Consider the following 23,460-nt stretch of genomic DNA (forward strand, 5'->3'; position numbering starts at 1 on the left):
AATACGTATTTTTACTACTTTGTACAACGTGTTTTCATAATCTACAAGAATGTGTATGATTTGTCATTTTACTTTCCGTATAGTCACTTCAATCATAATATCATGTTATGAATGAAAAAGTATTCCGTTGTGAATGAACAGAAGTTATATTTTGCATACCGTGCAATACTTTACCGCGCTTATATTTTAATGTTGCGTGAGAAACGAATCATAAAGTACGATTTATCATTAGCATCAATGATGCTTGTCTTAGCATTTTATAGCCTATCCTTCGAGTATCTATAGCGTTAACTGTCTCGGTGGTGTAAATATACTACAGAACGAATCTTTTTTCCGTGAACGATACAAATCGAATTTGTCAGGGCATAAAATCTGACAAATTTTTCCACCGTTCCACTTCGATTTTTTAACGCAAAAAAAAAAAGAAACAGATAGGAAAATACAAGGAAAAACGAGTGAACAGATCGAACGCAGTTCCAAAGCGTTTAATTCGTAAGTTATCGCTCCGTTGCCGGTTTCCATCGAAGCATGGCAAAACCCCATTACCGACCTGCTATTTTTCATAACTTTTTACAGGCAAAGTATTCGGACGACCATCACGTTTACGCGAATAACACCTTTGGAAAATTACGATTCGTTGATAGAATCAACGGGTTTCTTCGGGTTCGCCCCAAGCTGGCCGCGACGTGCAAACGCCGCGCCGGCGTGCTTTCCAGGAATAGAAACACACGCCGTGCTTTCATCCGATCTGTCGTTCAGATACGGGGAATGCGTTAACCACCCGTTAACACGCTATCACGAGAGTTCGCCCCGTTGTTGGTACAACGCGAGTCCGAGGTGAACGCTATTTTAGAAGACGGTGTATTTATTTTTAAAGTCGACGGAAATGTAATCACGAGAATTAGAAACGGATATCGAATGGCATCTCGTTATGTTTGATACTCTCCTTCCTTTTTCGATGCTAGAACTATCAAACGTAGAGCTAAATTTTTTATCAAAGAAATTGAAATAAGAAATGTGCAAGATATATAAAAATTTTAAATTAACCGATTAATTTGGAATCATAAATTTAGGTAGCCATCTCTGTTCAATTTTTACCAAGGTTAGTTCTTGTCTTCTTTTACGTCCTTCAATTAAGTAGATCTTCCTCTCGATGGTATATTGTATCTGATGTGTACACATTACACATCCGTGCATCGACTGTCGTAACTGAGGCGGAACAAAGAAGCCGTGAAGAAGAAGCAGTGAAGTGTCGAACGATAGAGTAGGGTACCGCTCGATAGCTTTGATCGGCCAAAACTCCACGTCTCTCCTTCAACTGCAGTAGATCGACATTAATTATACCATAAGTGGGCTGACTGATCACAATTAATTTAACTTAAAGTGCAACAATGCACAGAATAAAGTATGAAATATCTAAAGTATACTACCCTAATAATAATAAAAATAATGATAATAGTAGTAGCAGTAGTACAGTTATTTCAGAAGATCAAATTTCTGCTTAGGTTACACACTTTTAATTGTCTGTATAAAAATATAAATTTCCATAAAAATTCGCCGTTTATATATATTATCTTGACCAAAAGAGAAGCGTGCATCACGTCGATTTTTCAGCTAATCAAGCAACGCGCTTTGAGTCACTTTATTGGCGGGTGACTCTGGGAATTTTTACATTGCGGCAAGCGGAACGGTAGCGATAAGAATACCAGATACAAAGCCAGACCGTATGATTTACAATGACAAGGCGATCGAAACCGTTTCGGTCGACCCATTTCGCGAAATTCTCTATAACGGAAGCCGAACGACCACAGCTATGCTCCACCGGTGATTGATCTCTATGCGCCTATGCGTGTGTGCCAGCCAGACCGTACGGGTATCTATGGTAATTAATCGAAGGAGAAAACGTGCTCCGGTAATAGTGCAGAGATTGGCGTATTCGAGAGCCTGGCTAGCTTCTGGGAAATTCATATTCCTTAATTAATTCCTGGTCCCGCGATCGATTTTAATGGACTTGTTTCTCCATTACTTTGTCGTTTCTGTTTACTATTAATGCGTTGCAACGGTACGGTGATTAAGAGTCTATGAAAACTCGGAATGCTGATATAATGAGAATGTATTAATGAACGTAGGGAATTTTTAAATCGTTAAATCTATTTTAATTTTTCTATTGATAATAGATATTAGAAATTTCTAGTTATAGCGGAGGAACAATATTTCTATTCTAAATTACAATGTTTCTTTTGACGTGTGTTTAATCAGCTATATAATAACGAAACTAGAACCAAAGTTACCAGCTGACATTGTAATTTATGTCCCCAAAGTTGTAAAGGAACCGCTTCGAATAAGCTTTGACACCGTTACAACAGCCATAAATTACACACTTTCCATGAAAACATTAACTTGCTAACCTATGCCATCTTCTTTGCGTTCGGTCTATCCCAAAAGCCATTTGTAATATTTAACCCGTACGATCTGGCACGTGTAATTAAACATCCGAGGTTCTGTTATTCTCGGATAGCAGCGACGGCGCAATTGCAGCTGCAAATGTAACAGGCTGAGAACTCGATACGAATTCAGCGCAACGTTACGATATTTATAATGAACGAGGTATTCAAGCAACAATTAATCTAGTTAGATTTAAAGGTCTCGCGAGTACGTGGTACTGTGGTACCACCGACTATGGAAACAATTGTCGCGTGTCGCTTTTCCGCGACAGTTGCGATTTCGAAGTTCAAAACAACGGCGCCGTTGCATGTACCGTTGTTTCTACTGTCCCGCTTATTCCGAAATTCAGGCCACCGAGAAATTTCAAACGCGATTTGTTGCTTACAAATGAACTCGTTTCCGTGTCACCGTTATTTTGTTATCGAACAACCAACGTAAGTTAAAAAATAAAAATTTACTTTATCATATTGATTCATTTTTTCGAAATTATAAAATTATTTCAATGTTAACAGACAGGTTAGTAAACTTTTAAATTTTCTCTTCTTATTTGCTCAAAAAAATATACATAAAAAAGATACGTTATTAATTATAGGAAAAACAATGTTTTAGAAATAAAAAAATTTATCGTTTCCTTTTCTCGCATCTTCCTCCATCCCTCATCTATTTTTTCTTGAATCTTTCAAAAGAAGGGAAAGGTTGTATGTTATTTACGAGGAAAAATCCACGGGTCAAAGAAGTATACGATGTAAGGTGCAATCAGCTTAAAGAAGCAATAAATATTCTAACGACCAAGGTTGTTGAACAACTGGAAGCTTTAAAGAAGCAATAAATATTTTAACGACCGAGGTTGTTGAACAAGTACCAACTTGTAAGCCATTTTACTGCAACATGGCTCGAAAGTGTCTGAAAGTCTCGAGCGACGAGTTTCCTGATAGGATGTCGTTGTTCGTTATAATCGCTTTGGTAATTAATTACTCGTTTGTATGAAAACGTTAGGGTTAATTGATATACGTCTCATTTTGAATATAAAACAGTTCGTGCCTTTAGTCAATTTTATTCTAGCGGTATTTAAACATTTTTTATTATTACGATAACATTGTTATTTTCTTGTGCTTTTTATCCATAAAAATGTGTAGAGTCATTTATAACTTTCTATTCAAATTGGATTCAATTCATATCTCTCACTATAAAATTCCATCACATTCACATATTTTCTTTCATAATTCCACAACATCTACTACCTCCTAATATTTTTATATAAAACAAGATTACGCGATAAAAAAAAGAGCAGGTAAACACTTGAAATCCAACTGTGAGATCTGAAACCATTCTCGGGGCAATCACATTTCTCCTCTCAAACGTATTACCTCGCGATAAACAACAAAATAACCTCGTTTCCCCCGCCACAGCCGGAATTATAGAGCTGGCGTGGTATTTCGATGGGTTGATATTTCACGCACGTAAAAATCCCGAAGAAAAAAGGCGCACGAGGATCAACGTGGTCGGACGGCATCCAGTTCTTCGGGTATTATCGGTAATTACAGCCTTCATGAACGGTAATACACCCGACAGGGAGCGTATTCGTGGCCGGCATGGGATCGTAGAGGGGATTACCGAAGTGCACGCCGGGTACCAACCGAGCGGGGCTTTCTCGACACGCGATTCTCCTTCCTCGAAACTCCAGCAAGCGTGGAAACGTTCCTCATGAAAGCTCTTAAGTTACTTTTCACACCCTCTTCGTCTTGCTTCACCCGATATAATGCTTTGATGTCTAACCTTTCCCTGTCATTGGTTACGTTTGTCTGCTGGAATGGACATTTTAATACGTTCGTCGAACGTGGCGATGAAAGAATGAAATCGTTAAGGAAGACTGTAATTGCTTTTCTTCGTTTATTGTTCATCTTGCGTGTCTTCGGGGATTTAATGTCTTGATTGCTGTGTTTTGTGGAGCCAGATCGGTTGGATCGTCTTGAAGATCTTGAAGTAAACGTGGTTTAACCGGTGTCTTTCAAGAGATTTATTACTTTTCTTTGGTAGTGAGGATCGAGGTATGTTATTTGAAAGAAAATGTTACGACCAATGGATGCTATTTATTATCTTATTTAATTTGATATAATAGATCATAATATACTTAAAATATGCTGCAGTCGCTTTAAATGTAAAGGTGTTCGCTGTTTGGATAGTTACATTGTATAGTGCAATATGTTACGATACTGTGTAGTATATGATACAATTCAATTGTTATTTAGCGTGCTAGAATTCTACAGATTCTAATTAGAATTCGTTGTAACCAGTTCCGCGATAATGATTGATGTATAAATACAAATTTGTGTGCTGTATTAATATGTATTAATGCGATAAATTATCACGATCGACGTGATACGTAATTTACGATGTGTCTTGATTAAACAATGTAACTGAATTAGAGTTTCTCAAACATAAATCATTCGCTTTTTTCTTAACAGCTGAGCTGTTATAAAATGTCTATTATATTCAATATAATGAAAAGTAAATTAACATCGTTATCCATTTTATCGAATTCATTTTTCACTGATAAAGATAAGACATTTCGTAACTTTTAGAGAAGAGAATTCAACACCGTTCAAGAATACGAAAAAAAGAAGATTCTTCTCATTAGACTTATCAGACACGTTTCGCTACGATACGAAATGTTCCGGAACAAACAAATCTAATTAACCTTTGATGTAATGCGCGAAAGAGGGGCCGAGTTTAATCTAGAGTTCCCACCAGCTGTAAAGTACTGTAAACCGAATGAAAAACCACGTTTTTCTCTCTCCTTCGTGGGCGATGCTGCAATTAAGTTTAGCGAGTGGAATACAATGGGCCAGGTTATTCGTTTGTCCGATTGAATAGACTTGAAAATGAATATGGTGCGCCATTTGATCTTGTTATCCGCAGATTATCTCGCAACCAGTGATCACCACTTCTCCCTTTCCTCTTTTCTTTCCTTTTTTCTACCCTGTCCCTCTCCTTTCCTCGTTTTTCTCCGTCATTTCTTTCTTCTCCCTCCTTTCCTCATATTTTTTTTATGGCGTCTCGATTTTAATGGCAGAAGCGTAAGATAGATATAAAACGACGACGCGGACGACGGTCGCTAACGAGATGGTCGTTATACGGCTGCAATTATCGACGATAATCGATATTTCGATAATTGTATATTTTGACGCTCTGGCTGAACCGATAATAAAATGCGGATAATGGCCGATAATAAGATGCGCACCGCTTAATAATCCGCGTTATCTAAGTGCCGGATCGCTTGAATTTTGCAACCCAATTATCGCACCCTGGTGAATAGGTAACCGGCGTTATTAAATAAAAAAATTCAACGTGGCCGGGCTCATATCCACCGGATCCATTCAAAATTGCCGCGCCGTGAATAATTACCGTCCCCTCCGATCCTTAATGAAAAACAACAGATTAGCGCGGAGCATCCGCGCGGCAATTTGAAATTGAATTCGATTAATTTAAACCTCCATTTCTCAGACAGCTCATTTCTTGCTAATCCCAATTCGTGTAATCTACTTTTTGTCCATTTTTAAAGCGTTCGTTCTCTTTTTATTCATCCGAAATCATTTTTCCTTTCTTTAATAGAAAACAGGCCAATAAAAAATAGGCATATAACATATAAAAAGTTCGAGAGATGAAAATTAATTTCAACAGCAGAAGATTAAGAACTATGCATTAATAAATATCATCAACAAACTTTATCGTGAACAATATTACAGAATTCCATTCGTCTTCATTCGTGTTGAAAGACAGAGACATTACCAGACAGAAATCTTCGGTATCCTAATTCGTTGAAAGCCTTGAACGAAAGTATAAGCAAGATTGCTGTGTGCGCATTAGGGTCTACCGGTGGTGGCCGCTAATTTGAAAACAGTTGACAGACCGAAGCCCGTGGAGAGCAACCGGGTCTCGGAGATAGATGAAGGATAAAGCTAACAGCGATGCGAACACCGGCGCAAAGAACGTGTACAGTTTTCTCGAGCAACACGCGAGCACCGCTCTCTGCTATTTCTACTTTCTATCTACACCTCACTCAGTTACTCTTGGGCTCACTTATTCCCCGGAGACACGAGCGTGACATTTTTATCCGCTCGCCGGCCCTCCAGCAATTTCAGACAGTTCCGCCGCGTATTTCCCTCTATTTACTTTAACTAAACATGAGAAAGCACCGGCTCCGGCCCTAAGGAACGTATATAACTTATAGGAATTAAGGTGAATAAAAAAACTTCGCGTGGATAAGAGCGTCGTCGGATCCGTCGAGGAGATGGCACGCCCTTAAGACATTTTTACCGCGTCCTTCTTCGTAAAACAGAACGGCAAGCCACTCAAGATACCAGGATGAGTCAGTAATTATTCGGAATAATGTTAAGTCGCATATATGGTTGGCTGAAAATCATAGTGCTGTCAGTAGAGATTTCAAGTACTCGGATTTAGTCAGTATCATTCCGTTAATTAATTAAATTATCACAATTAATTAAATTACAATTTTATTCTTTGCGATACACTTTCACGGCTTGAATAAATATAACGAGCATATGACAATAAACGCAAACTATTGTCTTATAAAAGGCAGTAAGGACTGATTTACACAACTCTAATCTTTAGCCAGTCACAGAAGTACGTTGATTCTTCCCTTACAATTTTTTACTGACCATGAAATTTACATCGTGAGTTGTGCATATTTCGTCAAATCAGTTTTCTCCTTTGCAATACTGTTGAAAATATATACGCGCAATTAGTTTCGTATCACAAAAGAATGAGTTAACGAAAGTCCACAATGAACATCCAACAGAACGGTTAGATAGAATAACGAGATGGAAGTGGCGTTCCAATTTTTCCAGCGGATAATAACCTCAGAAATCAAATATCTAATACAAAGCGAGTGAAAACTACTTGCCACATTCGTGAGCACAATCTGTTCTGCCGCTTCAACGAGCCGTCTGCTCGCCGATTCAATTTCCCAGCGCTACGCTCTTTTTCTTCCCACCGACCGAATTTCGCGACGCCATCTATGTCGCGAGCCGCGTCCCCGATAACATTGTTCCGACTGATGACTAATTTGTAGTTGGCGACGAATAAATTCGCTGACAAAAAGCGGTCGAAACCGGGCCGCGAGTGCGGGTAGACGGTTACTGCCTGGAATTATATAGCAGGCAGTAACCTCCATACGCTCGACCGTTGGTATCTATTAACAATGTAAATACATGTGTCCCGCGCGTGCGATACAGTGTTAACCGGCGAATCGGTCGAGATATGTAATTCCATTGTTCGCAATTGTGCCTTCTGTTAAAACTTGAATACAAGCCACGCATACGCGTTATTTATGCCGCTAGAAACCATCGGCCGCTGCTGGAAAAAATAGATGGCGAAGAGAGAGAGAGAGAGAGAGGGAAGATAGGTTGTAATCATGTTGCAGCGAGTTGTTGAAACGAGTATTGGAAAATCGCGGATTTGGGTAGTGATTATTGGGAATGACAGCGATCGTTCGGTTATTATTCTGTCATACATTGAAAGGGATGAAACAGTAGGAAATTGCGAACGCTCTGGTCACTACATAAGAGCGTAGACATTGAATTTAAACGTATAAATTTTTGTCTACCGTGTTACAGAAGATATTAAAAAGAAGTCAATATGATCAAATGACGGAAATTCGCTACAGTGGAAGTAAAATCATTCTCGTGAGGGAAAGATTAATTTTAAAATTTCCTTGTTTTCATTGCAAGATGAATATTTAAAGCAAAATCAAAGTTCGCCATTTTAACGAATTCTAAGTCCCACATATCCACAAGATCCAGGAGACTCATTGTCTCCCAAAGTGCGCTAAACTTCCGTTTCTCGCAGTTGGTGATTACATGCAGGATCGATAAACGCATAAAACAGAGCCGGGACAAACCTGAGTATCCAATAAAATCTCCTAGCGCATCGGTACAGAGCAATCTCTATTAATTGAGGCGAGAAATTGTTATCGGTTCCCCGTCGTTGGGATACAATTTATGCGAGACGTTGCTTTCGTCGTTATTTTAATTACGCCAGTGGAACGAAGAAAGGAAGAAACGAACAAACAGCGCGAAGCTGCGTTATTGAATCCAGTTAAGTAGGGCCTTCGAGAAGATAGTACCGGGTGGCAAATGGCACCGAGTGGCCCTCAATTGTAAAACAAAGTTGATAAAAAGGGGTAGCCAGAAAAAAACAACGCTGCTTAAAACCGTGACCGACACGACGCTTGGAATAAATATCGCGGCACGTTTCCATAGGAATATGTATTTGGTAAAATGAATGAAGCGTGGTTAGCACATGGTTGGTACCCTTCATTCGGCTACCTATAAGCGTCCTCTCTGTAACAGCGATCGTGAACATGCATACATCAGTAATAAAGCGTAGCAACTGTAAGCCCCTTAGGTAGACCGTGTGGCCCGATATAACTGGAGATTAAGCCATCATGGAACGCTTACCATAAATTGATATTAAAGTTCCATTATAATGCGACGCGTTTCGAAGCTAAACGTCATGGCTGACTGTTTCGGTGCCACTGTGTGTATAGTTGTTCGCATTGTAAATTTACAAAGTCGATTTACGTATCATTTCGAGAGAGACGATCAGTTAGCAGGATTACGGAGATGTTAATTGTCTGCTACGAATGGGTATGGTGTTTTCAAATCCACTGATAATGAGATTATAGTGTCGGGTTTTTGTACTTCAGTGCATTGGGTGATGTGGTGTTAGGTATCTTTCTTTCGAAGGGAGATATAAAATTACATTTATATTCTTGTGTGGTTAGATACATTCGTTAACTGTTTTGTGGCTATATATCGCGGTTTTGAAAGTATTTCGTGTCTACCGTTTTTGCAGTACTAGACAATAATTTTGAATTAGAGGATAATTTACGGTGTAGTGTAGTCCACTGCTGGTCAGGTTTTGAATTCGTCGGAAAAGGTATATGAACTTACAATTATTCGCTCTTACATACCAATTTGAAATGTTATTCCGAATTAAATTTTGATACCGAATATGGAAGGTTAAGTCGACAGACAATGATCGTTAAAACTGATAAAGCAGTGGCATTGTTGAATTACAACCACCGACGAATCATAAAGTATTCCTCGTTTAAATCATTTTATAAACCTCCCTCTAACAACTACTTACTTTTCAACATAAAAGTAAACGAGGTTCATCAGAAACCTGTGTAAATGAAATTCTTTTAAAAAAACCGTTTCAATCATTTTTAACTTGCATTTACAACCGCAGTATGTACATCGTTTGCCATCAAACTATGAACCATAATCGCACGATCGTTCAACCACTCAATTAGAAATAACTCGTATACCTCTCCACATAATCTCGTACAAGATCATAAAAATCGACATGGATGCGCCCAATGGGATCAGTTCGGTGTCCATGTTCCATCGAAGGCGAGCAGAATTGTTTCCATTGGCCGAGGAAGAATTGATAAAGCCGGTATTAGCGCAGTCTCCCAGGGACGAGCAATGGCCGGTATTTTTCTGTCGTCTCTGCTAAGCCAGCCCTGTATCGGCTTTCGAAAGAGATACAAGCGTAGATTACGTCGAATTGTCGTGGATTTTCGTATGATCGAGAGTACGCCGTGGAATTATCGTAGTCCGCCGGAATATCCGTGTTTTGTCGGGTTTCGCGAAAGAAAATAATCTTGCCGAGGTCTCTGGAGAAGCACCAGGCGAAAAGCGTATTTCGTTTGAAACGATTATTTCTGCCCGGGAGAATGGAGTGACCGCGAAACCTCACAAAGGAGAATCTACCGTCCGTTTCTAATAAATTTTATGGTTTTAACCGCCGCGTTACGGTTATTAGCCGTGACGGCACTGCCGAGAGGTTACTTTGAATCAAAGTAGACCATGGAAAGCTCGTGGGTTCGCGCGCATGAGCTTGCGTCAGCCATGTGTACGTGTGCGCGCACACGGCTATCCGTTATTCGCGTGTGCGTGCATGCGTGTGTACACCACGAAGCATTGCCTGGGGCGTAAAACGTTGGTATTCGCCGGCTACGTTTTCGTTATTTCAGCGTCGACTCTTACATCGGCACGCTCCTCGTATCCGTCCTCGTAGATATTACATTTCTTTAAGTATTTACCTTGCAGTTTTCACGAGCCGCGTTTTCCGCGGCGTTTCTCGCGCGTTCTCCGGAACGGAAAGCTTATAACAGGGAATAAACAGCGTGTTTCGTTTCTATCTTCCTTTTTCCAAGTCTCTTTTTTCTATTCTTTTCTTTCCTGCATCTTCTCTTTTCTGTCTTTTTACAACCGGGACAAAGTGAATCCGCTGGATAGAACCAATTACGGAGAACGAAACGCATCAACTTTAACCGTCCTCCTTTCGCCGTCCATGTCGTCGGATGTTAACGCTTTGTGTCGTCGCGGCGGAATGGAATAAAGAGAGCATTGCCCATTAAAGGCAGCGAGTATTAGCGGGACCGTTGTTATTGGAAAATCCTTCATTTCTTATTATTGCTGCGGATATCGTTCTTACGCTTCACGTACACCTGATTCTCTTAGGCAGAACTTGACAGTCTATCGAGCGAATTTATTATTCGTCTAATGAACCGAGAACGCGTGCCACGCTATCTGTCGAAGTTTCAATTACTTGCTTGTTTCTGGAGGCCTCTGTTCATCCCTCTCTCTCTCTCTCTCTGTCTCTCTCTCTCTCTCTTTCTGTCTCTCTATTTGCTTATTCCTTTATACTCTCTATACTTATACGTTTCATAATCGTGCTCGAGGTAAGAATCCTGACGTGTTCTGGGACGAGCAAATAATTCTTATCTAAAGAAGTAATTTTAGCATCTTAATCTGAGAATTCTTAATCTTCTTCTTCAGTTAAGGGTTCTTCTTTAATACTTTCTTTTGAATCATGCAAAAGGATAATAGGCGAAATAAGTATATTCCACTGTATAGGTTTTCGATAGTTGGTTTCGAAAAATGAGTTCCGTGTAACTTTGCTGGCTGTGATGTGTACATGCGGATATAAGTTCTAATACGTTCTATAAGTTCCTAAGTCTTTTGCTACGAAGTTCTGGTTTATTCGTTCCAGCTCTACTAGCTCACTTTATGAGTTAAAACTGTTCGTGTGTATCTTATGCAGCATAAACATGTTTTAATCTCGATGCTACTTATAGCGTTTAATGAAAATTGATTTCCTTACTTTAGAAAGTTATGGATAAAATGGAATGCTGTGCAATGTTTGAAAATGTAATATGAACAGCTTCTTGAAAATCACTTTTGTTATATTAAAACCTAAATTCCGTAAGACGTGTTCTTTATAAACTTTCTTGTACTCATTACTATATCTCAGACAATTAAATGTGAAGCAATAAATCACTTCTTTTCTTATTCTCCACATGAACTCGCGACTTTCAGCTCAGAGAAAATCACATTTTCTCCGAGAACCCAAGTCACAATAATCTCCCAAGCAATCTAACCGTAACAAACGTTCCTTTTCAAAGGAAAGCCACGATCATCTCCATCTAGAGCAAAAGTCGGTCACAAGCTCTCATCCAACATGCGTTCAACATGGAACCATGTGAACCTCGCGAGGGTAGAATTTGACGAGGGCTCGAAGAAAAATGGGCGAGCACGAAGGCGAAATCCTTTCATGCGACAGAGAGAAAGCGTTCGATCGTACGGAAAGTTTCGTCGCGCGATTGACTGTGCACGATGACAGCTGACACGCGTTCCTTTCGCAGAGGAACGAGAAAGGGTGGATTTCCCCGTCGCCGTGAAATATTCCTCGACGCGACAGCGCTGACGAAGTACGACGCGGGTCGAGGCGCAAAAAAAATTTATACGCCTCGTAAAATCGCCAGAGATCGCTCTCTTTGTCGTGTCGCGTCGATTTCACGCATTTGCTAGACAGGCCAGGGAAGGGGCGAATTCAGCCGAATTACACTCGCTACGGTCGTATCACTCTCGGAAGATCGTAACGGAAACGTATGTGTATGTGTACGTGGAATTGGAAAGAGCTGGCGCGTTCTCAGGTGGATCGTGAATCTAAGACGTTTGTTAGTTTCGAGAGATTTTTTTTAGTGGAGTAGGTTAAAATAGTAAAATATTTCCCCTGCATAGGTTGATACAATTTTAACCGTTTAATATTGCAGAATGATGAAAATACGTTAACCTTCTGGTAAGATTCTAGGATTTCTGAATAAGAAATTTAAATCTAAATTTCTAGGCTATAATTCTAGCTTATTGGCGATGATAACCGTACGTTTAGCATATTGAATTCGCTCCGATATTAGATGATGGAGAACTCGGTGCGTAGAGACAAATAAAAAATAAATAAATATCTGATTACAGAGTTCGTAAAATATATAATTAGTATATTGCTGTTTTCAAACAACGTTCAAATGCTAAATGTCTTCGATCGGGAAAGAAAACGATTTATATAAATATTATATACGAACGTTTAAAAGCATTAGCATTGAGAAACAAGGATTTAGATAGAACGATGAAAAGCTTGCGATGGAGAACGCAGAAGGTGCCGGAATATTTACTTAGATCACGTTATTTGACTTCAATTTGAACTTGTTCAACTTCACGCCTGCTCTCCGTTTTATTCTTTGAGATACGCTTCCGCGTTATAGCGCTTTCTTCTTGGTACACATTTTCGCGACGAAGTCTCGCAACATTGATACATTAGCCGTGTTGGCAAACAACGATGTGTGTTTCAATTTATCTGTTAACGGACTAATATTTATATCTTAACGAGTATTTAAAAAGCATTTAAGAGATATTCGAAAACAAGGAATTTCACGTTGAATTTCATGATAAATTCAGAGATTTTCAATATGCCTTAAATCCTCCACAATTCTAAGAGCACTTACTACAAAAAATTTTAACTCGCAAATAATACTTTAACCTTTTCTAAATGTTAGCACAGTTATTCAATCAATTTAAATGATTTGTTCGATATAAGAACTGTGAAATATCATATTCATAACTGAATTTTCATTTGAGCTTACTCGTATAAAAGGTTTTTTCATACTTTTCATAGCTACGGGTGAAAAAATCAGCTTGAAATTTATAATAAATAAAATTCTTCTCGGATCTTTCCTTTGTACAGGTTGAATGATTATCACTTATTAAGTAAAGTAGCATATAAATAATTTAAAAAATTTCGTGTATATAGTTTCATGTATATTTTTCGATGGCAGAAGTCGAGAAGTTATATACAGGGTGTGGAAACGAACCATTTAAATGCATCGAGTTGCACAAGCACAGACGTAATTTAGCCAAACATTTTCTAAACTTGCGAAAATGGAGGATGTGGGTACCTGGATTATTGCATCAATTGCGCATAATACATGTCCAAAGAATTATCCGGGGCTGCGTGGCCGTACAGATTTCGCTAAGCTCGTTTTCCGAACAAAGAACGAACTTTGAGGCGTCGGCCTTATCTAAAAGGATTTCCACTGTGAGTTTACGAGATGTGTATTCGCCACTCAAGGCAGTAACTTTTCGGCTTTCATTAACGACTCGAGTTAATTAAGAGGAAGCGCCTCGGTGCTCGTCGACCTTTCGCAAACAGATTTTTCCTGGCAATGCCGAGTCACGGATCGCCTGAACCAGAAACGTTCGTTACAACAAATGAAAACTTTGCTTACTTTTAAGGGAAAACTTAGAAATACAAAGTTGACAGAGATTCCAAAGAATTAAAAGAGATCTATGTTGAGGTTGAATGAATTTGTAATAGAAAAATATATTGAAATAAGTATAGGTATAAGTATAAGTACAGGTATAGTGCATGCTGATCCAGATCCTTACTCTTTCAGTGTTACAATACAATAGTAACATGATAGGAAGCACGTTCATACATTTATAGCAAAAGACATTAGCAAAAAAGCTAACCTTCGTGTGTAGCTCTAGCTGAAGGCTACAAGAAACAGCAATAGCTCTTTTGTTTTTAGGCCTTGTAACTCAAAACAAAATTTATATTCAAAGGCGCAATAATATGGACCTCCCCTTATTTTGAATTTTTTTTCGCTAAATTCTATTCTCTTCGTAATCGCGGTCTCCAGGTCACGGATATACAAAAGAAAAGATGTAGAGTTTTTCTTGAAGTAATTACTTCAACGATCTATAATGAGATGCATGCCTTAACATCACGTGAATTGAAATATAAAGATTTTTTATACTTTTGTATATTCCAGTTGGTTTAGTTTGTTCTGCTTTATTAAAATGCACTATACTCGTTTCTCGTTAAACGAAACTCCAGCGCAATTAGTCACAACAGATCCGCTTTTATTAATTGGGAATCGTAGAACACCATCCAGAAATTGTCGCGGTCATCGACAGAAGAATTTTACGATCTGGTGAGATTTATATTCATATTACGAGCGTATTGCAAACAACGACGCTCGATGAATCAAAATGTTTGCGTATAAGGCATCGAGGGTTATCGATCGCATCTCGACGTGTCAGGAGTTCAGGGATGAAGCGTGCCGACGACGGTGTGAAGAACTAAACAAGGGATGGAAGAAGCCAGAGGCCTCGGAACCGTGCCGCATCGAGGCTCACCTTTCTTGCTTGAAGTGTAGGTGAAAGCTCGAGGGTGCCCGACGCGATGCTTAAAAGCGATTTCCAATACGCGCCCGACAAATAATGTTACGAAACTAACACGATACGTTAACATTACTACTTTAATGGAGGGAGAAGGGTTAGCGTGGAAATGTTAGATGGCCATGTTCTTTTGTTAAACTATTCGAATTTTATACATTCTATTGTACCTTCTGCAAGTAACAGAAGAAATACCAGGTTAGTAAGAAAAGTTTGTGCGTGTAGGATAATTTATCAGATCTGTATGTATGAAACCGGAATTTGCTTATAGATGGCCCTAGCTGATAATGTAGTTATCACTAAACTGCGTCATTGATGCCAAAAGTCTTTGTTGACATCTCACAAACATTTTCGACTCAGAAAAATACAAGTTTCATACAACAGCATAGTTCGTAATAGCGTTGAACATGTCAAATTTTGTGCCTGGAAACTACGATTTGCGGACAGCATTGATTTTCTGTTACCATTTGAAGAAAACTGCTGCAGAATCGCATCGAATGCTTGTCGAAGCTTACGGTGAGCATGCTCTTGGTAAATCACAGTGCTTTGAGTGGTTTAAAAAATTCAGAAGTGGCAATTTTGACGCGAAGAACGAAGAACGTGGAAGACCACCGAAAAAGTTTCAAGACAGCGAATTGAGCTGTTAAAACCTGGCGAAACCGTTAATACTGAGCGCTACCGACAACAAATGATCGATTTGAATCAAGCTTTGCGTGAAAAACGATCAGAATATCAAAAAAGGCAACACAAAGTAATTTTGCTTCATGATAATGCACCATCGCATACAGCAAGACCGGTCAAGGAAACGATTGAAGCGTTCAGTTGGGAAATACTTTCGCACGCGGCTTACTCACCAGATTTGGCTCCGTCCAATTACTATTTATTCGCATCGATGGGACACGCACTTTCTGAACAGCACTTCACTTCTTACGAAAATGTACGAAAATGACTCGATGACTGGTTTGCCTCAAAAGAGCGACAGTTTTTTTGGCGTGGCATCCACCAATTGCCAGACAAGTGGGAAAAATGTATAGTTAGCGATGGACAATACTTCGAATAAAATATTTTTAATCATTTTCATACAATAAACGTGTATTTTCTATACAAAAATTCCGGTTTCATATTTACATACCTGGTATTTGGTGTGAACCAAGAATATTCAAATAGAATGATGGTTATGGGAACGAAAATGTGATTAATTCACATTCTTATAAGACTTAAAAATGTAAACTGTGCAAAATGTCTGAATTGACTAGTTGAGGATACTCGCACAACAGATTAAAACAGAGCAATTACAAATTAGTAAGTAGAATGTTGTAAGTAATCATGATACGTTTAGGTTCCAGAGCCACCGGGAATTATCGATTCGAGTTACACGAACGATGAATGATTTATGACTGCCGGGTACGGATACGGCGGAGCTTACGATTCAATTTATCGTTACAGACCGCGCGCCAGCCTTAAATTAGCATCGTTATTCGTGAGCCCGACAAACAGGATATCAATATCGAAACGTAAGAAAATAACTCTATCTCTATTGGCGATAAGAGCCCTGAAAAAGATAGAATCCTTATGGAACACGACGAATGTTATTTATGTATTTGAATCGAGTATTTTCATCAGATTTTCTAAATTTACGATTAATCGCTGTTTCGAATCGATAAGATGATTATAACAAATGGATGAAAAATTGCAATTAACCACGCGCAACTTTCTTTCATCAGTTAATCTTTTAACCGATGATATACAATTTCCGTTTCCGTGGAAGAGAAAAAAATTCTAGACTCACCTTTATGGAAACGCGTGGACCGCTTCTGGCGATGCATCATCGACCTCATCGAATTTCATTGTTTCGTACCACGAGACCAATATCAAAGTTTCTTGTAAACGTAAGCACGTGATTTGCAGTTCCTTATTGCGACGCCTAGTTCGAGTGAGGTGCAAGAAGGGTTGGAGAGGTGTTTGGGGTCGATCGAGGCGGGGAAACTTGAAATTGACTTATGTAGGTGCAGGCTTATCTCTACGCCTTGAACAACTTGCGGTCCAAAACAAATGGTCTTAACCATGTTGTAATGTCATATACTCGCCGGAACTGCGCATAACGAAACTACATGCGCCTGGCTCATAGATATGATCCCCCGATACGCTTTAATCCCAGTGAAGCCCGCGTTCGTGGTAAGCAACATCGTGAAAGTGAACTGACCCGAATGCATTCTGTTACATCGCGCTCCACCCCAATAGTAATTCTAATTTGCAAGCATCGGCGGTAGGCAGAGCATGCTGGCCAATTGATAGGATTAAAATCAATCGGCTTTTTGAGATTATTTTTGCCACAGGCTTCTTTCACTGATTGTTGTGATTGATTAATATGACGATTTTTTGTTCAAAATTGAATTCCATGAAATATCGAAAATCGAAACTAGCTTCCGTTTCTTGAGTTGCGTTTATAAAAATATCAATTTCGATAAACATGTACAGTTTTAATCATAAGTCGCATATTCATCCATTTCCTTTAACTTTATCGAGGGAAACAATTTTTAAAAGGACTGCGTTACCTTCATTATTACAATAAAAGGTAAAAATCTATATAGAGGAAGAAACTAAGAATAATTGTAACAACCGAGGAATGACCATTATTTTTCCGATGATAACGAGAATCGTATAAAATTCTTTAAGAGATTTCGAGAAGAAGATCCGCCATTATCTAACGCGCGGTTGCTCGTCTGCCACGGGTGCATCAAGTCAATCGTGAAAATTCGATACAACGGAAAATCCAATATTTCGTACGGTTTGCTGATAAGAGAATACAAAGTTGAAGAGTAATCAAGTGTTTAACCTAGATTCCCCGTACGTTCCTCAGGATTCCCTTGTAATGTTAGCTAATTTCGCCCCTGCCCTAATTCGGATGCAATTAGATGTTATTGCGTCGCACGTTGGATTTACGGGAGAATGTAATTCCTTCGACGATATGATTTCGCCGTTCTGTCACGAACAAAAGCTTCTATTTAATAGAAAGTTCTATTTCTTCGTAATTTAACGCTGATGGAACGGTACTGTTAACGTACCTGTCGGACGTAATATTCGCTACTGTTTGTTAGATAGTTCTTTGAATGCTGCTTTTCCTTTCATATAACGCCATCAACGATCTTGAATAACAATCTTTCTAAACAGTTTAAGAAGTTATTATTCACGATAATGAAAATCGAGAAAAAGCATCAAACAGACATTCTTGTACACGAAATTTCTTCATAGTCTTGTTGCCTAAAAATCACACGTTATCGTTTACATTTTTTTAACAGTCTGTGGCGAACGATTCTATGGAATTACGCTATAAATCAATTTTTTAATCCCACTGAATCCAAATTTTGCCCGTTTTAACATCGTCCGTTACTCAGACTCGAATTCGGCCTTGCTTCCACGAAGGACCGGAAACCATATGAGCCACACATAGCGCGAAACACATGGCCATAACGTGTTACACGTTAAAACGACGAGGGCATGGTATTCAGTAACGACTCATCAGTTTACCGGTGGAGTTTGTTCCTTGGCGGGTGACGCGACGTGCCGGGGCGACGGTGACGTTAAGCTGAGGAAGAACAAGATTCATATCGAGAAGTAGGTCAATACGTAACGCGCGCGTGAATCGTTTCCCGATGGGTTTCTCCTGGCTGGAGCCGCTGCACGCGAGTCACGTGCATCGAATACGGGTGCATGTGTCATTTTAAAAGTTCGCCGCTGCCGCCACCGTCGCCGCCGCCGCCGCCGCTTCCGTCCAACGATTCCATTCGATTTTGCGGCTTCCTCGATACACAGAGGTGCGGCGTTCGTCCTTGCAAAAGGCCCGGCCCGTTATTACTTCGGACGCGAATTACTGCGCGGTCGAGCGATTGATAGCGTACGACGAATGAAAAACGTTTAATGGAGGAGCGAGCAGAGTGTTCTCTAGGGCGGTACGTGCTGTAGCTACCCTGTGATACAATTGGTCCAGTTCTGTGATTTGAGCATCATTTAATTTTTATTTGTTCGTTCCTTTCTTTTTTATTTTTATTTCGTTGCTTCGTTGGTTTATATGTATAGATGATAAGTTTGTTACAACGCTAGAACTACCAAACCTGTCATAGTGACGAGTTCCAATTTTTAGTTTTTAGTAGTCTTTGTAAATTAAAATATTGAACCTAGCAGAGTTATATCACTATGAATTTCAACCCGTTAGATCATACTAGATTTCAAGTAAATTTTGCAAACCAAATCCGTCATGAATCCCATATTAACCTGGTTAACTCAATATTCTACCACGATATTAAAATAAATTCACACAGAAATTAATTGAATATTCTGCTAAACGGTCACGGGAAGTTACGTGAACGGTAACTTTCAAGAATAATTTCGTGACATATCAAAAATTTGTTAATTCTGCGTAGCAGATGCATTAGCGATGACTGCGCCAATGAACTGCGATGGTACAGAATGCTGCGTAATCATTATAAGTGGGTTAACAGATCACGACGGGCCAACCGCTGGAAAATTGCATTACGGTGGTTCGTTGCGTTCGATTCAATTCAGTGGACCAAAGTACTGTCACAAAGTGTCACCCCGTGGACGTCAATGTATTCATAAAGAGCAGCAAACTTTCAGGCCAGCACTTTCCGCTCCGTCTTTTCGTATCTTCCTCTAGTACTTCTCCGGATGGTGTTTTAAGTGGTAATCGTTTTGGAACGTCCGCCGTGAAAAAAGGTTCCAGATTCGAATAGAAATATTGAATGTTGCACGATTGATTTATATTTTTAATATAGCTTTTTAACCAGAAAATTAATAACGTTAATTCTTATACAGTTCGATTCAGTGGTATTCTTGTATTTTGATCTAGAACAAGACTTGCAATTGGAAACCTAATTCTGCCGATAGAGAAATAGTCGAGAAACTTCAAATTCTCAAACTGCAGAATTACAAAATGAAGGAATCATCTTTACACCATAGATTTTTAATCTGACCAAAAATTTCATTTGCTCTTGGCGGTCTACTCGTTATAAACATTTACACCAAATACACCATATTATATCCATAAAAATTAACCCGACTGTTACAAATTCATTATCATATTCACACCAGCCGTTTTCCAAATGCGGGACACGGAAAGAAAATGACAGTTCGTCTACTCGTTAAGGGGCGCGCATGGTTGGCTTCACGGCGCATTGCACTCGTGAAAGCCGACTGTTACCGCGCATTACAGAAATGTATAAATAACATTATGGTAATTAACGCGCCCCCCGGGCTTTATCTTCAGTTCGTGCATCTACGCGATCAACAAGTTCCGCGAAAATTATTTCTCGACGGTGAATGATTTTATTGCGTGACTTTCACTATCGCGCTACGCCGCCATGGTGATTCGCGCGCCACCGTTTTGTACAATTATTTATACCCGACCGGTGGTTGACGCTTTATCGAGGAACGAAACGCCCCAGGAAGCGGCGATCACCGCGACACAAATCGAGATACGAAACGCTGAAACGCGGACGCGACGGTCCCCGGCCAATTGATTTTACACCTCGAAACAAATCCTGTTCCGTCGATCGCATTAACGCACGCTCTAATTCACTTTTTGCTTTTGCTCAAATGGAAGGGTTTGACGAGCAAGAACGGTTTCACTGGCATTAAAAGGAGAATATGTATTTTGGTAGCAAGGAAGAGTAATTCAGAGTGGTTTGTACATATGTACATAGGCTCGCTAGGTATAACGTTAACTATATTGGGTAAAGTTTATGGACAAGCCGTGGTTCTATTTCAGCTTCATTACACAGGATGTTCATGCTATTAATTTCTACTATTTTTATTATAAATGACGTATTTGTAGGAAAAATAGAAGAGAACAACTTCTCGCTAGTTATTAAATGATTGTAATGTGACGGTTCAAATGGATTTTCGAAATTTCTTACGAGGTTCACGTGATTAGACTGTGTACGTTTTTAAATCGATACCTGTAAAAAGATTTCATAAAATATTATTTAACTATCATATTGACTTCGGAAAATCGTATACGTTAGAAATAACTGATAGTGGAACTTCGGGTAAGATGAAATTTCCAAAGTTCCAGCATTAAGGAACACATTACGCATAAGCAATAACGCAGCCTCGTCCGAAATCTAGAACACAGCCCTTCGAAAGAGAAGCACTCGACACTCATTCCTTTCGATTTCATCACCAGCACGAAATTAAATCGAAAGTCGATGCTATTGCTCGTTGGAAGGAGCGTTCGTTTTGAATTTCCTGAAATCCCATCGTCGCAACTTGTGTTCGCGCGCTCGTATTTTCCTAGTCACTGCGACGGCGACATGCATTCGTATTATGTGCGCCGAAGACGTCGCCCACCCTCCCTAAATATCTACCAATATTCCCTTCGCGACATCCATTGTTACCATTCTGCAGTCCAACTGTCGATGAAAGTATCTTTGAAACATTACAAACTTTTAATGTCTTTTCTTTCGCTCGCTAGAAGGTAGCAACGTTGCTGAAAAGAATACAGGATGAATAAAAAATCAAAACGTACTTTTATGAAATAAAAGTTGAATATTGTATTACACTTTAATTTGTACAATGTGTCTACTATTGTTGAGGAATAAATGGAGTAATAAAGTTTTAATAATAAGGGAAATGAAAATTGCTTATTTTGTAAGTAGTTTGTTACTGGCTACTCAAAGAAGTATCTTGTTATGTTCAATTTGTAAATATGTTAAAAGAATAGAAAATTATCTTTCATCCATTTTTCTGAATAATTTTGTTCATATTTAATAAAAACGCGAACAATGAAAAATCACGTTAAAAACCTTGTTTCTTCTCTAATGGATCAAAGTATGAAAAATTAATTTTAATTTATTTTCAATAAAACTGTTTTGTCACATAACACTGCTTTTTACACATCGATTGTTTTTATGTGAACTCGCTACGTTGAAATGTTTTTAAATGGCGGTATTGATCGTGATGTTAATATGATGCAGCCGTAACCACCGATTCTATACGGTTCTGTGGTACCTAAAAGGTTAATCCTGAATTTAATGGACGAATTATTGAGTGGCATGTAACCATCGAGTAGTCAATCTGTTTCCTCTATTTGACGTGTATAGATTTTTCATGCGTGAGAGTCAAGGTCCGTTGACGAATTCAAACTGTACATCGAACCGCCATTTAGGGATAAAATATTTTACATATATTTTTGTACTAACCGGTCAATCGTTTATCAGTTAAGTCTTTAATCAACTTTATTGGCAATGCAACCCCGAAACTTCAGCAGACATGTTTTACAGCACAACTACGTTTATGTGTAACTATTTGAAGACAAGCAGTTTATATATCTGGAGTTCGTATAATAAAAATTCATTAATTCTCCTCATTATATGTAACATGGATCTTACATATATAGTGAGAAAAAGTGGATTCAATTAGCAGTAGTTCATTTAATGATCTCTGATCTCATAAAGATCGATTAGTACAAACAATTTACACCAAATATTCATCTGCAGAATACTTATTAACATTAAAGAATATTTATTGCGTATCACGTATTCGATATGGCTTCACTTTTAAATAACAAATTTTCAAAACCTGCGTAGAATCAAATTACTCCCCTCCCTATCCCGTCTCCCACATGGCTTCAATAAAGTTTCGACCAAAGACTGCACACATATTCGACGCGATTTCCCATATCAAATTTTCCTTGCCAACGATCGCAATACAAATACTCGAACACTTCTGATTATACAACCAGGCTGTATTCCATCCAGCGGCTATACACGCCATAGAGCGCCAATACACGGGAACGAGATAACGGGTCCGTGGGCTGATCGAGAAACGGAAGAAGAGAGAGAGGATGGGTCGGTGGGTGGCGCATTTTCAGGAAATTTCCCCGTAGCCCCATGTGCAAATATTTATCGGGAGTATCGGGACCCGTGCAAGCTGCTACGTACGGTACGTGTATAGTCGCGATGCACCATTCGCATCACCCTCTACAAGCACGAGCGCGAGCGCGTATGCTTGTATCCACTTGGACGAGGAGACAGAAGAGGGCGCGTGCACGTATTCGTGCCGCGCAGTATGCATCGGGGAGTCGTGCGAATACATGCATAAAAATGTCTCGTCTCCGACGTTTCCCTTTGTCCCCTTTTCCTTCTCCTTTTCATCCAGGCCAACGCTTTCTCGACGATCGACGCTAGAGCGACATCGCGACCACGTGCACCGCGTGAAAATGTCTTTCCGGAACCGGGACATGCCGGCCGAATGTTAACCTTCCTGACACGTTGCGGAATGATTACGTTTCAGACCTAGATCAACCCTGACGATGTCGTGCTTTTGAAAATTCATTATCGAGCCAGATCATAGAATTTTCTTATTGGATCACGGTGTATTTCAGAGATACAAG

At 39.3% G+C, this 23,460-nt stretch overlaps 1 protein-coding gene across 4 annotated transcripts in view; it reads left to right on the plus strand.

Annotated features, from left to right (window-relative positions):
* Positions 1–23,460, plus strand: part of Ten-a (Teneurin-a transmembrane protein) — a 708,522-nt gene that overhangs the window by 120,091 nt on the left and 564,971 nt on the right. The window lies entirely within an intron of this gene.

Source organism: Bombus flavifrons, chromosome 2, assembly GCF_040668555.2.
Source record: "Bombus flavifrons isolate JBK064 chromosome 2, iyBomFlav1_principal, whole genome shotgun sequence".
Classification (NCBI taxonomy): domain Eukaryota; kingdom Metazoa; phylum Arthropoda; class Insecta; order Hymenoptera; family Apidae; genus Bombus; species Bombus flavifrons.